The sequence below is a fragment of the Falco punctatus genome (assembly GCF_963210335.1).
Source record: "Falco punctatus genome assembly, chromosome: 4".
NCBI classification, from domain to species: domain Eukaryota; kingdom Metazoa; phylum Chordata; class Aves; order Falconiformes; family Falconidae; genus Falco; species Falco punctatus.
Window position 1 is genome coordinate 54,310,103 of NC_137583.1, and position 25,483 is coordinate 54,335,585.

The 25,483-nt window shown below is 45.8% G+C and overlaps 1 long non-coding RNA gene across 1 annotated transcript in view; it reads left to right on the forward strand.

The window, feature by feature from the left end:
* Nucleotides 1-25,483, forward strand: part of LOC308063975 — a 54,252-nt gene that overhangs the window by 22,129 nt on the left and 6,640 nt on the right. Inside the window, exon 3 of the long non-coding RNA XR_013928144.1 lies at nt 13,531-24,854. This is a non-coding gene — a long non-coding RNA (uncharacterized lncRNA). The remainder of the gene's footprint in view (nt 1-13,530; nt 24,855-25,483) is intronic.

Below are 25,483 nucleotides of genomic sequence, written 5' to 3' on the forward strand. Positions count from 1 at the left end.
TCATCTCAATCATGTTACCATCATTAAGGCTTATAAGAATGAGGTATTTTGACATGCTCATTCCTGCATTCCTATGCCTGAACCGGCCCTAAGAGCATTTAATAGTTTTAATTACGTGATCTGAACAGCGCAACCTTTGTGCTGGGCTCAAGGACAAGCTGCCATCTATCAGCTGAGCACCGGTGACTTGTCACAGGTGAGCTTTCAGCAGGGAGCAAATGTGAAGCGCCTGAAGAGATTAAGACAACTCACATTGGCACAAGCCAAGAATGCGATTAACTGGGGACTGATGGCTTGTTCCATAACTTGTCACCCATTAAAATATTGTATTTATATTCATGCTGATCTACTGCCAGTTGCATTAAAAATAGACCAAGCACTTTGCTTTTAGTCCGCTAGAAAAATATTTTTCATACATTTCAAAAACTTCACTGTGATTCCTTGCTTGGCTTTTAAGTGTACCCAGGCAGCATGTTTTGCCAGAGGTGTCCAGTGCACCCTGAAAGTATCCCCTACACAATGAAACAGAAGTGAGAGGCACTGTTCATCAAAGCCCCCTGATATGCAGACCCCCTCCAGTCAAATGAGTCCCAGCGCAGGGAAGGCAGGTTGTGAAGATACTGGCAGCCTGATGTGGGTGCTGGGGAGCTGGGGGTCAGCCAGCCCACCACAGGCTGCCCCCTTGGCTCTGCATGGGGGACACAGGCTGGGGTGCAGGAGGCAGGTGCAAAAAGGTTTGCACGGAGCCTCCTCCCGTGCAATTGCCAGCTTGAGCAGCTGGAGTGGACGTGGTGGCTTCTGTGGAGGGTTAGGCTGGGCAACAGATCATTTTCAGCCTCATTTGGGTCCCGTTGATGGGGAAGCTCTTGGCAAAGAAGGGAAGTAGAGGGTTGCTGAAATGCATCTGCTTCAAAGAGTGGTTTCATCAGTCCTTCTGCAAGCAGCCAGGAGAGGGAAGAGCCGTCTGATAAGGGAAGACTTCACTGAGCGTAGATTCTGAAGCTAAGTCCTCACTGTTTCATTAAATCAAAAATAAACACAAAATGTCAGTTAGAAAATCAGTACGGTACCCACAGTCAGGCAGTGCAAGTAGGTGGTGTATCAGGGCCATCTTACTCTCTGCGCGTCCAGCCTTTCCTGCCGACACAATAGGGGAAGAACACATTCCATCTAACATCAGATGTTTAAAAGATAGCTGCTAATTTTAAGTTAGTCATCCAGGCTCTTTCTATATCAGTCAAGAGAAGCAGATAGTTCCAGAGGCTGTTTAATTCTCTGAAGATATTTGTAGGCAGTTGGGTGGGATTCATACATATATTAGTAGGTTTATGACCTTTAGATAAAATTTAGAGGTTGGGACCATGAACTGCATGTTTTACAGATGTCTGGCTGGGTACACTACAGTCCTCGTCTTTTAATTTTAACTTTTTCTTTTCTCTGGGGTGTGTGGGGTTTTTTTTTTTGGTTGGTTTTTGGTTGATTTTTTCCCCCCCCCAGAGCAGCAGTAGCTGCTTGCACTTCTGCTCCTGAGACTGCTGGTTCAGTGTCCTCCTTCATCAGTCATGAGGACATTTGTCACCTGTGCCCTGCTAAAATGTGGTCTGATGTGTTACATGAGCTAATTCCCTTGACTCTGCCTCACAAATCTCTGTTTGTCTTGTTCATTAACATAATTACTTCCCTGCGTTAGCTGACGCCTGTAATAAAAGTCTCTGTTCCTCCTGTTGAAAGCTGTAGAGGTCAATAGCATGGTAATAAAAGTCAACAATATGGGTGACTTAACAAATTACTTTCCCTTCAAGTATTTGGCTGGTTTAGCAGAGCTCCCTTTCCCCAGTGCCCTTGACATCCAGGGAACTCAGGAGTTCCTGTGATAACAGCTTTACTCCGTGTAGAAGGCACTAGAAACTCCTTTGGAGAGCTCACCTGGGTTGTTTGCCTCGTGACAGCTGAGAGCAGATGTGAGGTCAGAGGACACGCTTTTCATTGCATGGGAAAAGATCCATCCCTGAACACAAGAATGACATTCACTGCTAGAAATGATGCTATGAAGAAAGATAAATTTATTTTTAAGAAGACTTTCTTGTACACTTGCAACTCTGAGTCTTGTAAATTACGTGTATTGACGGGGAATTAATTCTCTTTAAGAAGCAGTTTCCATTCAGAGAATATTTCTGCCCTACTTTGCCTGTTTCTTCCACCCATGGAAATTATTTCAGAACTGGGAAATAGATCTTACAGTAAGACCTCACAAACTCTACCTACCCTGCTGCAGTCAATAGGGGGATTGATTGCTGTCTTTAAAAGTACATCACTGAGAGGAAAATAGTGGGTACTAATGGGCTCTTTAATCTAGACAAGTACACAACACAGCAAGGGGAAATATATTAACAGTGAAGGTGATTCACTTACTAGAGCAAACTCCTAAGGGAATTATTGTTTTCTCTCTCTCTTGAAGTTTGTGATCAGCTCCATTCAGTTGACTGAACAGATGTGTTTAGTGCCTTTTTACATGGTCTGGGGTATGTTAGACATCTGCATGGGGCTGGCAGGACCTATGAGGTACTCAAGGTCACTCGGTGGGAGAGCCCCATGGGTCTCAAATGGCACTAGAAACTGCTTTTAGGCAACTAGATTATATCCCCAGGCTCTGATCACAGGTTTAGGTGAGACGCTGGTACTTTTAGGGAGCAATATGTTTCACCTATTTATATGTCCTTCTTAGGATGAGGTGAATTGCCCCCTTGGCTGGTTTTGTACGGTGTGAGGAGCTCAGACAGAGGCATCTATGACTACTGAGATGAGTGCCACCCAGAAAGCCTAAGGGAAGAGTTGGGATTGAACCCTGACTCTCACATCCATCTCCTTTGCCATCACAAAAGCAGCCTTTACAGAATTGCATGCTGCTTTTATCCTGGCCGGGAAACCGTGGGTGCCTGCCTGCCTCCGCTCTGACTCCCAGGCCGCTTGATACCTCCTGCACTAAACAGGCAAATTTCCCTGGCTCTGCAATTAGAGCAATTAGGGAAAGCGATGTTTTGAGCTACTGGCAACTCTAAGAATAAAACATTTATTTTGAATCAAAGTGCTCTGATCAAAGTTTGAGAATTAAGATAACAATGGAGCAATTAAGAACATTTTTAAAATTAAAAGCTTGTGTGGGTGGAAATAGCTTCTTTTAAAAATGTCATCAAAACATCTGAACTCCTTAAGAATGGTCCCTTTCCTTTTGTTTTGAAGTTGCTTATTTAGGCGAACAACACAGTAAGATGGGTGTGTCATAGGTTGGTACCACCTGCTCCTCTCCACCTTTCTTCTCTGTTCCCAAGAACAAATGTTCCAAATCCCAGTATGGGGTGGGCAGGTCTGTTTCCCAGGCATGGTGGAACTGAGATCAATCCCTGACTGCTGAAATCTCCACCAGCCTACACACAGAAGGGCTTAGAGCACATCTAGGGATGAATGCAAGCAAGAAGTTGTCCGGCAAAGGTTATTCTTTCAGGCTCTCCTTCCGTTCTGAAGATTAAAAAAAATATTAAACAATGGAACACTTACAGGAGCTGAGAACTTACCTAATGGGCTCCAACAGAGTGTGAGTCGTCCCAGTGTGCAGTGCTGCTTTGTGAAAGAAAGAACCTGAGGGTGGAAAACAAAGTTAAATCAAGCCTGGAAAATAGTGCAGATGGCACCTTGCTGCAGGCAGCGAGGTATTTACCGCAAGACATCCTGTCTCAGGTTGATCAAAAAGGCTGTGTGTCACTGACAAGCGAAGTGATTTTCCTGGTACTGGGAAAAGCAATGAACTTTCAGTGAATGCCTCCGAGCATAAATGCATGCGGAGCGCAGGAGCTGCTCTGACTGCGTAATGAGTCCAGCTGAGGCTGAACCCACCCCGCTGCCCGGCGAGGGGTGCAGGTGTGCCGCCGGTGTCGTCGTGCAGGAGGAAGCGGCTCTTCCTTGATGGGGTGCGATTCAGTCCAGATCAGCTTCTCATGTGATCAAGATGATCTTATAAACCTGTTCCCAAGGTAAAGTAGAAAAAAACCCAAACCAGCCAAGCTCTCTAGGAAACAGTGGATTTCATCGTGCCTTCTGTGAGCGAGGGCTCTGGAGGTAAACCTCAGTGTGGCCTTAGCTCGTGAAGTGCCAGTCGCTTCAGTCATGGATCCGGTGGGATAATCAGGCTCAGATTTGCCAGGAAGGTCATTTGCTTCTCATTAACCTTCAGTTTGTGCTTCTCTTGCTGTAGCCAAACACCCACCCTGGGCACACAGACACGGGTTGCTTCCTTAGCCCCAAGTACAGGGAGTGGGGAAGTTTGATGTTCCCTTCAGAGATGAAGAAGGGTGGTACCTTTCCACTCATCCCAGCCCTGTGGTGTGGGGACACAGGCACACGAAAGAGGAGGGTCTGGTCCTTTTGTGAGATGCGGTGGGAATGGATAGGGATGTGACTCAGAGCAAGAATTGTATCTTTCAATTTTAGGCATCTAAAAGTCAGCTGACTGCACCTGAGTTGGGGGTCTCCCTATAACCAATAGCCATGAGTAAGCCCTTCCAAAGGGTCCCGTTCAGACTGACCTTTGGCTCTTATTTTAGGGTGAGGCAAATTGCCCTCTGCATGTGCCCATTTCTCTCTATTGGCTATAGAAAGAGACTGGGGTGAGAAGCTCAGGCTTAAGTATCTGCGTTTTAGATGTGTCAGACCCAGAAGGAGGTTCCTACCTTCACCTTCCCCACTGCCATCAGAGCTGCACCTACCCCAGGTCTTCAGGAGAGCGGTAGTTGCTGAGAATCTGGCCCATAGCACATCACGGGATCCAAAATAGCCACTGTATCTTTAATCCTTGGGATCACATAAGCTTGCACATGTCTAGAGAAATCAGCTTCTGATAGGGGAGAGCTATGGTGCTGAAAAGGTGCTGACTACCAGCCTCACTCCTAATCATCTCTTACAGGAATGTGCTAAACTGGGTATTTATGGATAAGCCCACAATTAGTGTGAACTGGGTTGGCACATGGAGAGGTGACAGAGGCTGGACATGACCTCTCTGAGCTCATGCTGGAGGCAACGTTAAGGCTGATCTGGACATCTGAACTGCATGATCTCCGTTACCATTTTATCTGCAGGAGTTTGGCATACCCAGCAGTCACGATCAAAACTTTTATCAGTTCAGGCTTGAATATAAAATAAGATCTATGTGGTAGTACTAAAGCAGTAAAGATAACGTGAGGACAAATCTTTGTGATTTTTAATTTTGGAGAAATTAGATGGAGAAGAAATGAGTTTTCAGGTGATTTGACCAAGATGCTACTGCATGTGGCAGGTGGAACATTTTTTCACCAGATCTGTGTGGAATCCTGAATTCTGAGTAAAAGAACCTGAACCCTACCAAAGATAGGCAAGTCATGGAAATGGGCTGAAAATCTGGCTGGCTGAGTAGCCACTTCTGAAAGGTTCATAGACTGCCTTAAGCCTGCGTTCAGAGAACAGGAAATAGAGTCAGTGACTCAGGAGAGGATGGCATGGCCCATTAGCTGAATTTGATTGTGTAAACGTCAAGGAGCAAGGTGTATGTGAGTCCAGCTGAGAAGGCACCGGGCCATTTCCCACCCTGGGGGGAATATCAGCTGGTGCTCACTTCCCAAGTGAGACCTCGAGCTCACAGGTGTGCCTGGGTAAGCCTTCATCCTGCCTCTTCTACTTTATTAGGTCAAGCTCGGTGGCCAAAATATATGTCATCATGATGCCAGTGGCTGTTGTGGTTTGGCAGAGATGAAATATCAGCAGCTTCGGGGTGGAGCCAGTGAAGGATCCTCAGTCCAGTCAACCAGATGGCAGGTGGGTTTAGGCTGAGATTGGCTTTCTGGCTGATCATCCAAAATACTGAAAATTACATGAATAACAGCAAAGAGGATTTTACTTTGTGGTGGAAGGTTGCTTGAATTTTCAACTCCAGGCATTGAACTTGGCAGAGCCTCCTAGATGAGGTGGAGTGCTCATCTGAGCAGACAGACCCTTCCACCGTGATGTGGTCCACCCTAGGTATGCCAGCTTATATCAGCACTGCGGCCGTGGCAGCCATGCAGCTCAGCTGGTTCTGAAGGAGGCATCCAAAATAGGTGAGAAGAACCAGTCATTAAAAATGCCCATTTGTTTCCACTGACTGGGACCTGCAGTGCTTTGCCCAGCTGGAGGTGTCCACACTAGAGATGGAATCATAGAATCAAGTTGTAAAAGACCCTTAAAATAATCAAGCTGAGCTGTAAATCTAACACTGCTGAGTCCACCAATGTTGGGTGAACTGAATCCCACCTGGTATAACCTATGGAGCTCTTCCAGGCAGGCCACACCTAGGAAATAGGGCAGATGGTCTCAAACTCTAACATCGTGATGCTGGGCTTTGTACTGCTAAAATGACATCAAACGGGTATCAGCTGCTGTCTTTTCCCCTTGTCTTGCCTGGGAACTCTGAACTTTCATGGTCACATCTGTGGTGCACTGGGTTTCCTTCCTGTGCCTATTTCCGAGAAAACATATCTGTAGCACCCCCGCTAATATGCACTGTTGTTTACCGGTCAAGAAGGGCATGTTGCCTCTAGACCCATAAAGTATTTATTTGAATTCATTTTACATCTCAGCTGTCATCACACAAGTAAAGGTCATTTAATTGCACTGATTTATACCAGCAAAACTACAAAAAAAATTATCTGTATATATGAGGCATTTTGGAGCACAATTTTGGACAAAGAAGGATCTAGTTCTTATTGGGTCTGCTTAAATGTGTCACTTTGCTCAGGCTGGATTATTTTCCAGGCACAGGAAAAGGGTAACTTTTTGAACTTTCACATTGAGCTTGATGAAAGCAAGATACAGTCTTCCACGAATGATGATAGTGGTTCCTGTGAAAGACAGAGTCTGTCTTGCTTGCTCACTCACTTTTCTTTATCATTAATTGTGCACATACACATTCAGTCCCCAAAACATAAAAGTCAAGTGATCAAAACATGATGAATGCAATGACAAAGGTTGCCTACCCAATCCTGGGGTGAACATTAAAGGTTCACATTCTTTCTGCCCTGTCCTCCTTTTTTCCTTATTTTTCCCATTAGCAGAGATAAAATTGGGAAAGGGGAAAGTGAATGACAGAGAGAGGAAACCAAACATCCAAAATGCTGAATAAGCAGCAACCAGTTCCCTCCTGAGACCTGTAATCAGAAAAGGGTTTAAATTGCCTCCAACCAATCCTCTCCTGCCTGCTGCTTAAAGTGCGTTTGGCCACATGGTGGAAACTGTGATTATACCACTGGAGGCACATCTAACAGTGATGCATATCAACCCAAAATTGCCTTTTTCTGCTGGGAATATGAGATGGGCTTATCCGTCTTAATCAAAATAAATCAAGAGCCTTTGTAAAAAAGATTTCCAGCCATAGGTCACCAAGTCGCCTTGAAGCTGTAGTTTGGGAAGAAAAACGTGATTAAACTTCTCGCAGTTTCTGATCTGGGGGTATAAGGAAGGGTGTTTAAGCCTGTGGAGTTACACATGGCCTCAATAGGCCTTGAGGCATTTTTATATGTCCCCAGTGGAGACACAATAAAGCTGATTCAGTTACTCCCCTGTTAATTGCATTAGAATTTGGGCCTTGCTGAACCAACGTTATTAACAGTGATCAGAGACTTTGCAGCGGTGGTACCCAGGAGCTAGGAAAGCATCCTGTGCTATCTCTTTGATTGCATCAGGCCAAGATGACAGGGAACTCGGGGCGAATAGGGAGCTGAAGGGATGCTGCACATCACAGCTCTGATACATTATTCAGATATTATGGTGTTGGAGCTGAAATTGCACAAAGAAAATGAGACTTCCTTCTAGTAGGGCATCTGTTTAGAGCAGCTGTTCGAGCTGTATTAAAAGAAAAATAACAAGCCTCTGTGGGCCACCGTGGAGACTGAGGCCAAGCAGGGGAAAGCCTCGTGATGTGCTTGCTGGTAAAAAGAGTGCGAGTCTGCCTATCAGCTCTTCACCAAGAAAGCCTCTGGTATGATACCGATCTAGCTGATTCTGAAAGACACACAGTGATGAAGAGATACTGACAAACTGGCTATCCACTGGTTCTGGGAGGGAGCAGGTCGGGAGGTTTTGGGGACTGAAGCTGGAAAGCATGAAGGACCAGAGGGCAGATGGGGAAAGGCAGGCGCATCAGTGTTCAGCCTGATGATGGAAGAAAAGGATGAGAAGTCAGCCTCTTCACTGAGTGTGGGTGTATCTGGGAGGGGAAACCATGACAGCAGGGCCTGGAGTCACATGGGAACTGTTTCAAAAGCCGTTCAAAGTCCAGAGGTCCCAGTGCTGGTGACCCTGGATGGGAACTCCAGGGCACCCTTTAGGAAGAGGTTCATGCCTCCCACTCTCGGTGGCTGGAGATCTCTGCTGGAGGCCTGTCTTAAAACTGCATTTGACCAGACTCTAAAACTTGCACTGGCTGTTGCCAAAGGTCAATAAATTGCACTGATTTATACCAACAAAACTGCAAAAATTTGTTGGTATATACTAGGCTTGAGTGTCATACGTATATTGGCAGTCTTGGCTCAAGCTGGCTGTGCCAGCGGTACTCTTCCTTCCAGCTCATCCCTGGGCAACGAGACGGGGCTGAATTCTCCTCAGCTTGCTCAGGGTGTAAAACAAACCTCAAATACCCCCTTCTCCCCTACCCTAGTGTCGACCGGGCTTGATCCAGGCTGTCTTTCCTGTAGATGCTCTCTCCCTCACAGCTAGAGAGGGAGAAGTTTCCCCATAAACGGATGGAGCTGCCTGCTCCTGTCTCCCCTGGTAAGGGCAGGGGAGATGGGGTCATGGGTGGGAAGGACCCTGTTCAACCTCTGTGAGGACATTATGGGATCCCATAGTGCAGGATTCACATATCCAGACTCCTCCAGTTGTCCCAGTGTGGAAGTGGCCATGGATTAGATGAGTACCTGGTCATGAACACTGGGAGGGGTCCATACAGGCTAGTTTGGGGTGGGTTCAACACATTTAATTGCTGGCTAATGGATGAGCACACTATTGCCGTGGCAGGCGCATGGGGAGTCCCTGCAGCCCAGCAGTTACGTGGTGGCTTTTGCAGGTGCCATGTCTCTCTCACTGTCTCCAGGGGTGAACTCCTTGCTGTGAGTGTAGGCTGGTGGGCATCACTAGGGAGAGCATGAAGGCCCCTGAAGAGCATCCCACCATGGGGGAGAGAGCAGTGCCGCCTTTCAGCACATCACTCCTCCCTCCTTGTGGGTCCGGTAACATGAATGGTGGAGATGGCTGATCTTCACCCTCTTAGCCCAATGCATTTGCATGTATTTTAATCCCAGGGCTGATTCACTGTTTGAATAGCTGTTTTCTTCCTCCCTTACTGCCCAGCACTCCAGCTCCCTCTGAACCATGCATTTATCTCTGTTTCGCACAGAGGGGGGTTGAGGGTGATGTGTAGATACCAGGCGGAGAAGCGTACTGCAGATTCTGGGGACAGTTACTATGATAAACGCATAAAGCTTCCTCAGATGAAAAGTGCTGTCTGTACAGATATGTCACGGTGATGGATGAGTGCCTTGGCTTGTTCTCCTTCCCATTTGTTGCTGAGGGCCAGGCCCAGAAGGCATTCCCAGCACGGACCAGATATGCTTCCAAGCTCGTGTCTTTGGCTTTGTTAATATTTTTCTGTATCAGCCCCTCTTTTTGTCTGGGCTAGCAACCCTGGTGTCCTTCTAAGTTTACACACATTCCCAGTAGTCATTAAAAATCAAAACCTAAATGCCATTTCACCTGTGATGTTGGCAGTTGCTGAATTACGAAAGTAGTCATGAAAACTGAATGTGTTGAGTGATACCAGAGACTCAGCCTGGTGTCCTGTCCACCTTTCTGGGAGCTGGCTGTTCCAGAAAATAAATTTTAGGTGTTTTATCATTAAGTTCTAGGAAAAGCCCACAGCTGGAGGAGGATGGGCTTTTTGCAACAGCAAGGGTAGGTCATGCTGGGCCAGAGGACAGTCGCCAGCTACCTGAGGTGAAGGAGAAAACCATGAGCAGCAGATCTGAGAGCTCACCTCCCTCTTCTGGGCAATGCACACACAACCACTTTGCATTGCATTGGCACATTTGTAGTTTTCTTCATTTCCACTGGCTTCCAGCATGTTGGAGCAACAGAGCTGCCTGTGTTTGGCACAGCTGACCACAGTACTTCTGGTTCTCCAGAGTCCACCATGAGATAGTCTAAGGTGGCGGCTCCTCTACTGCTCTGAATGGATCCAAGTGCTGATTACAGCCTATAGAGTGCTTGAAAAGACAGAGAATCTTCAGCCGGGCTCCAACCATCGCTGCTGAAAGCACCAGGGAAGCAGCAGATGCAGTGGTGGGTTTTCAAGCTTTCTGGATCTTGCTGCACCCCCAGCCTTGATACAGCAACACGGAGAGTTCAAGCAGCTCCCCAGAGAAAAGAGTCACTCAAGCAAATAGGAAAGAAAGAATGTTTGCTTAAAATGTTAAACATATCCTAATTAGTAAATAAAGTGTAATTGAAATAAGGGCACAAAGAATTCTTACATGGCAGTATTATGCCACTTGTGAATTTTCTATGTGTAACAGGAGAGAAGGCAAACCCCCACCAAATAGATGCAAATAGATGCCAAAGGAAATAAAGCTTTGGATTAAAAATGGCAATTTAGATTAAAATCTTTCTTTGAAAATCATTTAGAAACAGCAGAGGTGAAATCTTCCTGAACTTACTCAAATTCAGAGACTAAGTTCCCAATGAGCTGGGGTGTTTGCAGGTAGGAACTCGGGCAGGGCCACGGGCTCCTGGCCACAGCAGTAGCGCTGCCGTGGTTGTTGCAAGTACAAAGCGACATTAATCGGTTGGAGACAATTGGATGTTACTAACACCAAGTAACCTTCACCTCTGTAAAGTACATCCATATAACTGTTTATAGCACCAGGTTATCTCATTTGGTATGTCAAGCTGTTAATAATTTATTTGATTCCTCTTTCTGATCGACCGTCAAGGAAAGTCTGTGCCTCTGTTTCCCCTCCTGAACCTTTTGCCCCTTGCAGACCATTTTCTGCTGACATGATTGGAGTCAAGGGGTGTGTATGTCTATTAGCTCTGATGTTTATTCATGATCTCCTAAAGGCACTGTGTGTGTTGCTATCTGAAGCTGTGCTGTACTAATAAATATACTACCAATATTAATATACTCCATGCTGGCTATGGAGGAGAACACAGCCTTGCGAGCTGTCCTCCTCCCCAGGGAGCATGAAGCCAGCCTATAACTCTCCATGAAATTTTTTTTTCCTTCATTGTAGTGAGGAAAATATAGAATTGAGCTGGTTTGTAGAAAGAGGCCATGCTGGAAGAAATGGGGTGTTATGGCTGGGGACAGGGACTGAAGACCTCAAAAAAAAATAATATCCATATGTCCTGCTCTTGGCTGGGATAGAGTTAACTTTGTTCCTAGTAGCTGGTACAGTGCTAGGTTTGGGATTTGGTATGAGAATAACGTTGATAACATGCTGATGGTTTAGTTGCTGCTGAGCTGTGCTTACTCTAAACCGAGGACTTTTCAGTGTCCCGTGCTCTGCCAGTGAGCAGGGGCACAAGGAGCCGGGAGGGAGCAGAGCCAGGACAGCTGAGCCCGACTGGCAGGAGGGACATTCCATACCATAGAGTGTCATGCCCAGTATGTAAACTGGGGGGAGATGACTGCGGGGTGGTAGCGATCACTGCTCAGGGACTGGCTGGGCATCGGTCAGCAAATGTATTGCGCATCACTTGTTTTCCTTGGGTTTTATTCATCTCTCTGTTGTCTCTCTTTCAATTACATTCTTCTTCTTATTCTTCTTCTTCTTATTATTATTTTTCCCGATTACTAAAATGTTCTTAACTCATGGGTTTTACCTTTTCCTGATTCTCCTCCCCATCCCATGGCGGCGGGAGGCAGCGTGGTACCCAGTTGCCAGCTGGGGTTAAGCCATGACCCTGTGTGTTGCCAGATATGGTGGGCACTTCCAAAGCTTTCTTCCACATCTATACGTTTCAACCTGTGTATAACAAGTTGCTTTGTTTTGACATCACTCTACCAACGTGGCATTCCTTTAGTGACACATGACGTGAGCAGGCACAGACCTTGGAGGATATCACAGGCTTTGCCAGACAGGCAGCACCCAAGTGAGGAGGGCACCTACACCTGGTTTGCCGAGCAGCTGGGCAGTACAGCTGGGGAAAGCCTGGGGGTGTGATTTAGGTCACCGCTGCTTCCCAGGGGGTCACTGGAATCTCAGGGGATGCTCCAGGCTGGGTGGTTGATGCTCTGTGCAGGTGACAAGCTGCAGCAGGAAGAGTGTGAAGGGAAGCAAAGCACTGGAAAAACAACAGGGGCTTCTCAATTAACTTCTCCCACATCATTTTCAGGGATTTTACTCCTACTGTTTCTGACACTGAAAAAAGTCTTTCCACTTTGGACTCTACAACTTATAGCGTTATTATTTATGAGTCTCTATCAGCTGAAGAGAAGCAGATTATGTTTTATTGATGTTCTTCTTTCAGATTAGTCACAGGCTATATAGCACTTGGAGCATTTCCATTCCTCTGCTTTGTCAGAGATTGCAAGGCTAGTAGCAGCCCTCCTCATGGCAAAAATTGCTGTAGATTTCCAAAGGGTTTGGTCGGGAGATACTGTCAAGACATTTTCTTTTTAAGAAAAAAACACAAAGACTTTTTGTCCTCTTTTTTTTGATAGTTATCATGACCTGGAAGAAACCGATATATACACACAGAGCTAAAAAATAAAGGAAGAAAATAAAAAAAGAAGAAAACAAGCAAACTCACTTTGTCACCGGTCCCTCTTCCCTCCCAATGTACGTGCATGTGCAGTTGTACCGCATGGGATCTTTGATTTTATATGTCTAGGGGGATACTCCTCTACCTTTAGTCATGAGAGCTAATGGGCAAAATCAGGGAAAAATGGCACTGGGAGGTGCCCCAGAGCACCTGGGGATTTAAGAACATTTTGGAAAAGCAGTCATAAACTCAGGCTCACCTTGTAGCTGGTCCTTTATAAAAGCGGGGCTGCTGCCCCAGCTGTGTTAAGTAATAAATTGTGATTGTGTGAGAAAGCACAGCTCTGTATTCCAAGTGCTCCAATTTAAGAAACTGCTGCATGTCCAATGCACAGAATTATACGCATATTATATGCATGTGTGTTGTGCTTATTAACATGCAGAAAGTAACAGCTTATGCTTTTCTCTCTAGAGTTGTGTTCTCAAAACCCAGCAAACCACACGTGACTGCAGCGGGTAGCTCCAGGCACTCGCCTTGTACAGGCAGGAGCAGCGTGATCTGGTGACACATGGGGTATTTCTGCCCTGTAGTTGATGCCCTTGGGTACAGGCACTGTCTGCCAACCCACAGCCGTAAGAGAGAAGTAGATCCATCTCATTTTCCTGGGAAATTAGCAGTACCAAGAACTGCCTCTTTGATATTGCTTTGCAGACTGACAGCAGAAGTTATGCACAGCTACGTGCCTGTAGCTGCCCTAGTTTTTGGCAGCACCAGAAAAACCTGGACAAGAAAGGGGCAGTAGGCTGCTGTGCCTTATCTCAGCCCTGGTTCTTATGCAGGTGAGGTGGGTGGGGGTGAGGGTGGGATTGCTTAGCATCAGCTGAGCTGCACTGAGGGCCCCTGCAGCCTCAGCAGGTGTGTGGCGTGGATGAGAGGTTCCTGCTCAAGGTGACTCACTGGGGAACGTGCTAAATTCGTGGCAGATCTCAACAGCTTTTAAGAGCTGCTGGGCTATAGGTCGGTGTTGGAGGGTGAGCGGGGAGGTGGTGGTAGCTGAAAGGAGCCCAGGTGGGATGGGTACAGCCAGACATCAAACCTTCTTGCTAAGAGTCTGCCTGACCTGACAACATCTGTTTTGACCATTGCTGTTGCAAAGCAGATAGAGGCTCTCCAGCCGGAGCCTGGCCATCAGCTCCGGCAGAAGAAAGCTATCCTGAGAGCTGGGAATCTCTCGCATGAGGTTTGGTGTATCTAATCCTGGGCTGTCCCTCTTTCCTCCTGCAGGATGAAGCTATCTTGTCCCTTCTGCTCCAGCCAGCAGCACTAACAAGGCTCTCCGGTGCTTACTGCTTGTTTGTGCTGATCTGTGGAGGCCTGTCAAGTCTCCCATGTGGAATGTGAGCTGACTCTATGCTGACCCACAACAAGGGTGGTGCCTCATGGTGGCCCCCTGGCCCATAAGCCATAGGCAGCTGAGCCAGCAGTGCTGAGGGGGACGGAGGGGCTGGAGAAGGCAGGACCGAAGCTGTGGCGTGGTACAGCTCCTCTCAGCCCTGTGGCCAACGGTATCTCCCTGTGCTTCACCCAACCTGAACAGCTCCCAAACTAGTTCTGTGGTTCTCTAGGCTCTGTGTGCCTCTAGGATGGCCCCTTAGAGAAGGACTCAGCAGCTGTGACCCAGCACCCCTTCCCATCCCCTGCAATTACCTGAGGAGGCAGCCTGCCTTTGTGCTGAGCTGCCGGTAAAATCCCAGTGGATCCTTTGCTGTGTTAAAAGTGGGAGTGTGTGTGAAGTGAACCTGGTTCCAGGGTTTTCCCCGATACACCCAGTGCTGGCTCTGACTTTGATCAGCAAAGGGTAGCCACCACAGGAGGGTGTTTATTTATTTTATTTTGGGTCAGGACTTGAGTGTCTGTGGTGGGCATCTTCAAAAGCTGCGCTAGCCCCAGCTGCTGTGCAGATAATGATGAGTTGCTCTTTGAAGTTGGGATCTGTCTGCCTGATGTGTCAAGCCCTGCTGGCACTGAAGATCTTTCCTTTGGGATCAAGGGCTCGTCTGCCCCTGTTAAATTATATGCCAGGCACAAAGCTGCATTCCTCTTAGGCTGAAAACAATACAGACTGCAACAGTCCTGCGGAACAGCTTGGACAAGTCCACAAAACTAAAGGGGAAAGTGGGGCTGAACATTATGTAGGTCACACTCTTGCCTGGCCATAAGTATTAACTTGGAAGAGTAAAAGGGGGAACCCTATTAATGTCTTTTTGCATGAGGTGCTTTGGTGTCTCCCTGGGATGGGGCAAATGGCCAAGCTTCCTGATTGAAAGGTTTTAAGGTTCTGCAGACCTATTACCAGGAGCAGAGGCCATCTGCTTCTCCACTTCTCCTTTCAAAAGCTGTCTGGTTCTCCAGAGCCCTTTTTACACTCACTTGCTTTTTTTCTCTGTAGTTGGAGCTGGCTTAAGCTAAAGCATCTCTTGGAAACCCTTTACTCATTCATGATCGTACAGCCCATCTCCTTGCTGAGCTTGCCCAAGCCACCCTGTAGCAGTATTGCAGCGGAGGTTAGTGGGGTTGTACCTTGTAGGATTTTTATCTGAGTTCCCATAGAACCTTTATCTCTGGAAAGAAGGAAAAGTGCCAGAATTGTGTGACAGACTGTGTCCCAGTCTGAAAATGCTCCAACTCTGAAAATCCAGGTCCACACCCTGCAGACATAAATGAGCACAACTCCACAGGCTTTGGCAGGGCAACGCCAGCTGCCGGCACTGATTTTCACTAATAAGGATATTTGCTTGCAGGGGAAATACATCCATTTATACCAGTGAAAACCCAAGGTGACTTCCACCTAGCTACTCCGACATGTACCGCTGTGACAGTGGTGTGTGCAGGGCTGTATTATCTCAGGACCTGGCTTTCTGTGCTGCTGTACCCTTCCCAGCTGGCCACGGTGTAATGAACCAGCTTCAGGGCTCAGCTGTGGCTCCTACAGGTGAGAGGATTCACTTCAGACCATGCTCACGCTGCAGCTCAGGGTGTTGTCGACAAGAACCACCAGCACTAATTGTTTTATTGTCATTATTTTCATGGTCTCTGTGCTAAGTAGAGGCAAAACTGCAAATACCTTACTGCAGAAACATGAAGATCTTAATGATGCCACCATATTTTCACTAAAGGGGATGCTCCAATTTCAGTTTTGGAGAAGACGAAGGGTTTGAAGAGTGGCAAAGGAAAGTCACGCTACCCATATAAAGTGAATAACCTATTTGTGATCCTTCAGCCTGCTGGTGTTTCTATAAGGGCAAAATGATTTTGCTACCAGTCAGATATTGGAAACTTTTGTTAAAATCCTTATAAATCTTTAATGCTACTAAAGAGCTCTAGTCAAGCACCCTTAAGGCAGTTGAGCCGCAAGTAACTGTGTTGGGCCCTCCTTTACTGTGAGATTCTTCGTTCTTCCTCCACCAGAGCTGCGGGCAAACCCACGGTGCTTTGGTTACTCTGTGTGTTTGACCCAATTACTGTACAGTATCTGTCAGATGAGAGCAGCGTATAATACAGACGTGCCTGATCTGGAAGCTAATTAGTGTTTCCTTTGTGACTTGGGAGCGGGGTGCGAAGGAGGTGGGACGAGGGGGATACAGTGAAGAAAGTATTTCAGGAGCTTGCACTAGTTTTAATTTCAAGCATGACTACGGTCATTTCTTCCCACAGTTTGATGCTGAACTTGAAAAAATAATCTATCTATATATCTATCTACCTACACACATGTGTGTGCATATAAAAAGAAAGAAATATATCTGGAAAATCGGTGGAGTTTAGAGTGATGGCATATAATTAAAGAAATAATCTGTAGCATAATAGACTAAGCTGCTCTCACTGTCAGTGAAGAGAGCTAATGAACCTTTTATGGACCAGAAAAGAAACAGTGGTGGCAATCTCACTCTCTAGCTGATTTGCACTAGCTAGGGAATGACTTTTAGCCCCAGGCTTGAGAAACGAGTTTTGGGAAGAGCCATAATTTCAGTGTCAGTGCAGCCTGGAGGACATGGAGCACCCTTTACACACTTTGTACGCAAGCTCCTGCTGACCAAGGGTGCCTTAACCCTGATGGTTCCCTAGGGCCAAGGGTGCACCATGAAGTATCATCTGTAGATCTGCTGTGTGAGCAGCTCTGAAAACAGGAGGGGTAACAGATTATGTACCACCCCCCTCGGTTTGATGCTACAAAACTGATTAGTACATGCCCAGAGTTGTGTGACTTGCTGTACTAGCAATATAGAACTGGTTTAGCAAAACTCACTTAGCATTAGTAGCTAAATTTGCTGAAGTTAGGCTGCAAGCTGTGAACTTTCACCTAGATATGTTGAACTTTACCTAGTCAAGTAAAAGAAGGTGGTCCAATCCAGAAGATAAGGATGCTACATGCATTAACAGAAGCTGCGACATTAGAGGTAGGAAAAGAAACAGCCCCCCTAGAGACAATGAAAGGACCCAATGAAGACCGGGAAGACCCCAGACCCTAATATTATTACTGGTCCGAACTGTTGCATGAGGGGTGGGGAAATTGGATTGTAAAGGGTATAATTGCCCAGGGATGTCTTTGTTTGAGGTCCTCCTTCAGAGGCACCCAGCTCAAGCTCCAGTGCTATTAATTAAAAGGACTTTTCTAGAAGAATCTTTTTTTTGGCTTATTGATTCAGCAGAAACCTAGAGTGGAAACCCTGTTATGGTGGCTGGCATGTGGAATTCCCATAACACCAGCAAACACACCATGCCCCAGGCTCACTCCCCATATCGGATGGACCATACTCTGTACAGACAATGAATATATGTACATCCCCAGGATATAAGGGACTTACCATGCATATGGTATAGACACAACATATATGTGCTAAAGGGTCATTTATCCAGGATTTCTGTCCAGCTTGGGTCTGTGGGTGACCCACGATGCAGGAGCCGGTAAGTCTGTATTTGCAGGGGATGTGTTAATTAATAAGGGGCTTCCCTGGAGTGATCAAAAAAGACCCAACACGGTGCAAGGGAGCACAGGCTAGGAGAAGTGCTGCCTCTCAGACCAGACGTCAGTCCAGAGCTTTGATGTTTAACAGCCATTAAAATGGAAAAAGCCATTTCTCAGAAGGATAATAGCCATTTGGCTGAGTTCTCAGTTGGGCAATTCCACATGGGCTTCTGGCTGCTGTAACGTTTACTGAGGTTTTGAAATTCTCTCTGCTAAACAGAGACAATATTGCAAACACCTTATTGTGGAAATGTTGAGATTTTTGTGATACTAGTATATTTCTCTGAAGTATATTTGTGCTGCATTTCCAGCTCTGGATCATCCTATTTGCTCTGAAAAGCTGTTCTGCTGTAGCTGTGGATGCTGCATGGTTAGGAAATGGTGTCTTGTCTGAAAATATTCCTAGGCAGGGAACAGCGTAATGAAAAACTTGGCCATGTTTTATGGCAAAAACTTTTTTTCCAGAGGAGTCGTTCAGATTTAGAGGCAGCAGAATGCTTATTGCTGGTATTGTCAATTTATTTGTGTAGAAATCAGACAAGCAGTCATTTTGCAAAGCACTTAAATTGCCCCTTTCCCTGCTTTTCAGAATTAAATCTTTTGGCTTTTTGATTTGAATGGAATTTTGAATTTTAACAGTGACATTTAAGCAAAAAGCCTTTTACTAGAGAATCCCTTAAAGAAAACATTTGAAGCTGAGACTGAAAGTGTTATTTACCTGTAAACAATGTTTTTGAACCATTGATTACCTTTAATATTTTTTTAAAATGGAATTAGCTTTATCTTTACATTATATTTTTTTCTGTCTGAATTATGCACAAGCTGGAAAAGCAATGTTCTTGGAGCTCTATTAGTAAGTGTTATGAGAGCCTGTGGTCTACAACTGATGAAAAGCTACTTTATAAGTAGAACTTCAGATTATTCCGTATACTTAGGAAATGTATTTTTTCCCCTCTGACTTGTGCTACTGCATTGATATGGGAAAGTGGCATATTTTGCTTTAGGTACTAGAAACTTATATTTGAAGATGCAACTATAAATTTGCTTTTTCCTGCTGTTGAAATGAGGAGGAAAAAAAATAATCTGTGGTGGTTTTTTTTTTTTTCCTGTTCAGGCAGATCTGCCTGGCTTGTCAGAGATATATGCAAACCCTTTTTGAGGTTTTGTATTCCCTGGAGTCTCCAGATTGGAGGGACTTAGACCTTAAAATGTAATTTTGCTGACATTACTGGCTGTATAATTGCATCTGGAATGGGTTTGTAGCCATGATGCCCACATGGACATAGCCCTTGTTGAGGCAGCTGAGTGTGTTTGTTTTCCAGATGGACACAAGGGACATCCCTTAGTGAAACAGCGAATGGTCCCTGACTCGTGTCACTCCTGACTGTGCCTGGACTATATGAGAAATGCTGGATGGGGAGTTGCCCTGGGCCAAAACTGTAACAAGAGTCTTTCTCAGGGTTTAACAGCACATGGGAGACTGTGCTAGAGTTTGGTCACTGGTAAAGTTGTTGCTGGAGAGTTTATCCTGGTTTTTTCTCAGATCAGACTTCTCCAGTGCACCAGCCTGCTCTGGAGGGTTTATCTTTGTAGCTCATGAGGAAAGAAGGATTTGCTTCCAGTGACAGCACAGAACACAGTCTGGAGAGATCTGGTGTTAAAACCTACCTCTTTCGGGGTCAACAATTAATGTAGTTGCTAAATTATATCATGAGTCATTCCATCATCTGTAAATTATGAGAGTGGTAGTTTTGTTTTCTCATCTTCCTTGAGACCTTCAGAACAGGTATCTAGAGGCACCCAAGGCATCCATAAGAGGATGGAAGTTATGATGCTGATGCAATGAGAGACCTGTGTCCTCCTGGAGCAATATTTGGGGCCTGGTGATATACCCTGAAGCATCTCAAATGGCAAGAGACACTTCTGTGCGGGTAGCTGAATTAAGTCTGCTTCTCAAAAGCAGTGATCATGTCCATAACAAGGCTGCCCACAGGTGAGTTTCAGGTATGAACTAAGATACTCCAAGGCTTTTCAAGGCTTGAATTGGAAGGCTGGGCTGGCAAACCATCAGTGGATTAACTCAGTGGGTTTTCTTTTTTTTTTTTTTTAATACGGCTGATTGCCTGAATACAAGAAGGAAGGGATTGCTCTACACCATTTTCTTTGACAAAGAAGTCACTTGCAAAATTCAGCTTAATTTCAGAGCAGCCCAGATTGATGATTTCATCACAAAATAGTCATGACAATGCATAATCATGGGCTTGAGTATATTTACAAATGAACAAAAGATGAGACCTTTTCCAGTGAATAATAGAGGGCACAGATACATTCAAAATTATTCTGCCTTTCTTTAGATATGTACTTAAAAGAACCATCTTTATTCCAGCTCCTTTAACTTTTTTTTTCCCCCCCGTAGGAGAATCAGGGTTTTGCCCAGGTTGCTTGAATAAAGAGCTGTTTCTAACACTTGCATATTGATGCCTACAGCATTGCAAATGTAATGTATGCACCTCATTTATATGAATCATTTAAGAGCATAGATCCATAGAAGAACATAGAAAGATTAGCCTCTATATTTGATCCAAGTCCTAATAAGGCCAATGGAGAGACTCATCAGGCATTTCTCCTAGACCATCTCTGCCTTGTAACTGGAAAGGCTACTGCCTACTATGGTTGGACTAGGGTGCAGAAGGTACTGGTTTTGTTCCTGACTTTGACCACTGGGTAGCCTTTAACTAGTTGTGCTGTTCCCTTATGACTCCAGTTTTTCTACCTGAAAAAGAAAACAAATGCTAATGAGTTCCTTGGAAAATGATTTGAGGTGAGTTCCCAACAGATCAGGGTCATTAACTACTCCTTAAACTGAGGTCATCAAAATTAATGCTTAGGTGGTGGTTAACCCTTGATGGATGTAATCAGCTGCTGATAAAACCCAAAGCCACTCCAGGCGGAGGTATTTTAGCTGCCTTGTTCAAAATTAACTTTGCTACCTGCAGGACACAGTATTTTGCTGTAGAAACTTGCTCCAAATTTCATGAAAGATGTCTTTGTGAAAGCACTGGCTCTTCTGCTGATGGCAACGTACGACCTCACAAGCCAACGCAGCCCTCCTGGATTCAATAAAGTAGGTGTTCGGTTATCTCCCACCCTTGCACAGCCTGATTAATTTGGCATTTTGGGAAACTGTCTGCTAGCTTTGGGTTCACGTGGAAATACACCCAGGAAGGAGGGTGGGCAGCGTCCCTCTGGGTAAAGCCCTCACCTAAGCTGTGTGAGGCTAAAAGCTTGACTCCAGTCTGAAACCTGCAGGCAGCAAGCTGAATGCCCTCGTGTGGCTTAGTTACCAGGCTTACAGCTGGATGCTTGGTACACGGGTGGAAGTTGATTCATTCTTATAAATAATGGAGTAAAAAATATCAAGGGAAGTTTTAGGGTGTTTTTTTTTTTTTTTTTTTTTTTTAGTGAGCACTTTTATATGGTGCCTCTTGCTGAGAGCTAACTAATCACCCAAGGAAAAAATGAGTGCCATTGATTCAGTGAATGAAAATGTAAATAGAGGAAGAAATGTCAGTGATGAATTTGACATCTGTGTTATCTTCCAAAGCATGATTTGTGCTAATTGAGCTAGATGAGAGTTCTCAGTATCTGAGGACAGCAGCAGAGATAATGTTCTCTGTTGCCCATTCAGGAGGATGAGAAAGACTCAGTACAACACTGCAGGACAGGGCTTCTGAGGGGTGCATCCAAGCCAGGAAGCCCACAGAGGACACTGCAGCACCATGTAGATTGACTGAGATGCACCAAATGGCACTGTTGGCCACACAGACCAGTTCTCCATTAACGCAGCGTGTTTGAAAGAAGCAGCTTGAACTTGGATGGAGGGCTCTACATCTCATGAGGTGAGTCTGTCAGATAGTCTATCTGGCGTGTTCTATCTATCCAGACAGGTCTGTGGCTACTATTGTGTGACAGGTTTCCCTGTTGTGACCATGCTTGGATCAAAACAAAGCATGAGGAATCTGCTGAGAGTTTTAAGATTCCACTTGGCATGAGGCGCCAGGGCTGTCATTGCCAAGTTCAGCCAGAGCTCCAATTAGCACCATGCCTGCAGCTGACCTCCATGAACTGTCTGTTTTGATTAAAAATCATCAAAGATAAGTGATCTGGAAGGCTTAAACCAGGGAAATTGCAAGAGAAAGATGCCTGGTATGTAACCATGCAGCCCTGCAACACAGTGTTGCCATTGCTACTAAAAGGCCATAAACTTTGCACGGAATTTGCAAGATGCAAGGCTTTAGGTGAGAGACTTGTCAGGCTTGCTCTGGCTGAACTTTTCTTGAGCTGTCTGCGGCTTTGTTTTACTTGGTGTAGCTGTGACAGCAATTTCTCTAAGTGACTGGTTGTCTATGGCTAATTAGTTTTACTTTTGTAAGCACAGTTTTATATAGACAGCAGTAGTGAGCTGAAAAACAAACCCAGGAAACTTTTAAACCACACTCAATTAAAGCTCCTTCTCAAAAAACCTGCTCTTCAGTTCCCAAAGCCTTGCTGCACAGCTCAGAGGCACGAGCCTGGGAAGCAGCTCATAAAAGCATCTTTGCTGTCCTGACCTGTCCCCCACAGGGCTGAATCCTCAGTCTGGGATGAAAAGTGAATAGTGCACGCCAGGACTGGATGGAGAAAGGGGAAGAGGTTGATGATTTTGGGTGGGATTCATCTGTATCTGTTAAATGACCTTGTTGTCTAGCCCAACCTCATTTGCTAGAGCTCTAAGCTCTTGCTAGAGCCAACAGAGGGATGCAGATGCCTCTGAAGAACTGTTCAGCCACCCCAGTCGGTAGTTTATTGAGTTGGCAGGTAGGCAGTTCTCTCCTCTGGTCCAGAGGTGGCCTGTGAAGTTGGGAGACTTGATGTCTGTTGACATCAACAGACATCATATTGAGAGCTGTGCAGCTGGAGGAGATGAATCCCAGGTTTCAGGAACTCAACTTCTTGAACTGGACTTCTAATGTCCTCTTTGCTTGTCCCTGGTGTTGTCATGGATGAAGAGCTAACCAGCTAAAAGCACCAGCAAGGGAGGTCATTTTGGCAGCAAAGCAGGCTGGGTCTGCTAGAAGAGGTCTGGGATGTGGCTGCACCACTTGGAGGATGGAGTCCCACCAGCAAATGAGCTCCTGTGCTGGGGACCCAGTGCCTGGGCCAGCGATAAGGGTCTAAGCAGGCTGTCACCACTCTCAGCACTTGTAGATGTTTGCTATTGCATAGATTTGCTAACACAGCAGGTGAAGAGAGTTTTAACATGGTCGCTGATGTCAAAGCATTTTACTGAAGCACTGAAGTGCTTTGCGAGGTCTTGGCTCTACACAGAACCAGACCTGTGCCCAAAACCCCACCTGCTCTCCCCTGGTAAAGGGCACATTTGATTTTCCATTGTCTGTAAAAGCTGTCCTGTGGATAATCTCATTTACATTCCTGCCCTTCATAAAACCCCCATGCCTTGCAATGGATGTGACTGGCTGAAGGAGCAATAACCTTTTCCACTGCTCCAACAAAAGCAAAAAGGCTTTCCAAACTCGGCAATAAAAGCACAATTTTATCAGCTTCAGGTCTGCCTGGAAATGAGTGGTGAAGCTGCAGCTGCTTCAAAATTTTATCAACAGCACAGAAAAAAGTTGCCAGTGGCCTTTTAAATGTGCTCAGCAGTAGTAGGGAAGAAATGAATGGACGGATCTCTGTGTGTGGTATTCTATTTCCAAAGCAAGGAGGGTATGGCAAAGCTAGGAGATCTCCTGCAGGATGGTCAGGGGGGATTTTGGTATGCTGGCGTTACACCATAATCCTTCTGTGTGTGCCTTGGGACTGAAGGAAGCTGCTTTATCCTAAAAGAAAATTATTTGGTGCAGAAGATAATCGGCTCTTTGGTTGAACACAGCTTGATCTTGTTTAGCATAAGGACAGACTGCACAGGCACTTTGCCCATTTTTCCAAAGAGTAGACTTCTCAGCAGGAATCAGACCAGGAGCTAAATCCCAAGCAATGGAAATAAGCCAGGGGTCCCTAGATCTGCCACCGGTTTAGTATATAATCTCAAACAATTTTTTACCTTTTCCAAAAGCGTTTTCTTAGCAAACACGATGACCTGAAATCTTTCAGTGATGGCTCAGATGCCAGATGTGTGAGGTAGCCACGGCAGGTGGGAAGGAGGTGAGCACTGGGTGCTGTCATTGCCCTCATGGGCTATTTTTCAGTTGCCAGTCTGGCACCTGGAGATTTTTTTTGCCAAGTAAAAGCAGCAAATACATGCTCTGGCTGTGGTGCATGCTGCAGCCCTGCACACTTTTCTGCAGTGCCAAGGCTGTATTTGAGCCTTTCTGCTCAGGGGGGACCCACCGAGGTGATGCCCCAGCAGATTGCATGGCACATCACCCTTTCTGCATAATAGGAATCAAAAGCACATTGCAAAAGGCATCTCCTCACCACAGCCTGGCCCAGGTAGGAGTTGTTAAGACATTGATATGCAGGAGAGTTTGCTCTCTCCTTGCTGAGGAGGTGCAGTGTATTGGCCGAGAGCCCAAAATGAGGAGGAGGGCCTGCCAGCTGTTAGAGACACTTGAAAAAGAGATCAAAGCATATTAATTCATTGTCCTGCTTTCATTCTCTATTTCCACAGCATCTCAGGATGATGAAAATACTACACCCCCCCATGAACTGTGCAGCAAGCAGCTGCTCGTAACTGCAGAAATTACTCTTTCACTTGGTGCTTTGCTGAGCCACGACGGAGGCACAGCATGATGGGCAGGTTCGGACGTGGTTCAGCTGACCGAGGGCTTACATCTTGCTTTTTTACTCGTTTGTCAGGTGGCCTTTTGCCATGTCTCTGCACAAGCCTAGGTTTCCCTACATGTAAAGGAATGGGCTGCAGTCCTGACCTCCCTCAAAGCACGCCTTGTGGCTCCTGGCTGGGCAGCTCTGTGCTGCAGCTCTGTTAAACCTCGTGAGCATCTTCTCAATGGTAAGGATGCATCACAGGGTGAATCAAGGACTTTCACTGAAGCCTCACAGCTCCTTCTCGAAAGCATGTTCTGCTATCCTGGCAAAAATAGTCTCTTTTTGTCCAAGTACATTTTTCTGGACTTTTTTCCCCATTTACCTAGCCACTGCAAAAATTACAACAGTGTTAGCACATTGACCTGTGACCCTGCTACAGTAAACCCAGGTCTGCACATAGGATTTAACCACCTAAGTAGCCTGGCTAACATTTGAGGTTATGTCTATGAAGTGCCAGGGAACATTCCCAGGCAATGGAATTGATCATCTATACTGTGAAATTGTTTTGATGCTGCTCTGTGATGCCCTGTGCCTGGGCTAAACGGCATTTTCCCAAAGAACGTCTGGGGGAAGTCAGTGTGGCTTGCTCCTGAGAAACAGCTTGAATGGAGCCTCATATTTTGGAAACTAAGAGTTTAATAGAATAGCAGCGGACCATTCCATGCCAGCTGGCCTCGGTACCAGAGAAGGATCCCAAACCCATTTCACTTATTGCGATAGCTGCAGCCTTATTGTTTATTCCAAGTGCTTTCTGCCCCTCCTTTGCACTGTCAGACCACACGGGGCACATGGGTATGCAGCATATTGCTTACA